The sequence below is a fragment of the Penaeus monodon genome, chromosome 23 (assembly GCF_015228065.2).
Source record: "Penaeus monodon isolate SGIC_2016 chromosome 23, NSTDA_Pmon_1, whole genome shotgun sequence".
Classification (NCBI taxonomy): domain Eukaryota; kingdom Metazoa; phylum Arthropoda; class Malacostraca; order Decapoda; family Penaeidae; genus Penaeus; species Penaeus monodon.
The window spans coordinates 30,824,039-30,824,256 of record NC_051408.1 but is presented as its reverse complement, the minus strand read 5'-3'; the positions used below and the strand labels follow the sequence as shown (position 1 = coordinate 30,824,256).

Here is a 218-nt window from a genome sequence, read left to right as displayed (position 1 = left end):
GGGGGGGGGTTATCAGACATCTACACAGCAAAGGTAAAGCTAAGCCTTTTTATCAAACAGTTGGTTTGAACATTATAAAAATAACAAGCCTAATACTTCCAACAAATAAAACACTTGATCAGTGTGATAAAAAGATTTTAAAAATTGGTAATAATGGTAACTGCTTGCTTCAAACTGCTCATTTGTGTGGTTATAAGGATGTTTTGCTTGAAAAGGTG

General features: G+C 33.9%; 1 protein-coding gene across 1 annotated transcript in view; it reads right to left on the bottom strand.

Moving 5' to 3' along the window:
* Nucleotides 1-218, bottom strand: part of LOC119587926 (probable tRNA N6-adenosine threonylcarbamoyltransferase, mitochondrial) — a gene marked incomplete in the record, with an annotated part of 7,208 nt that overhangs the window by 4,772 nt on the left and 2,218 nt on the right.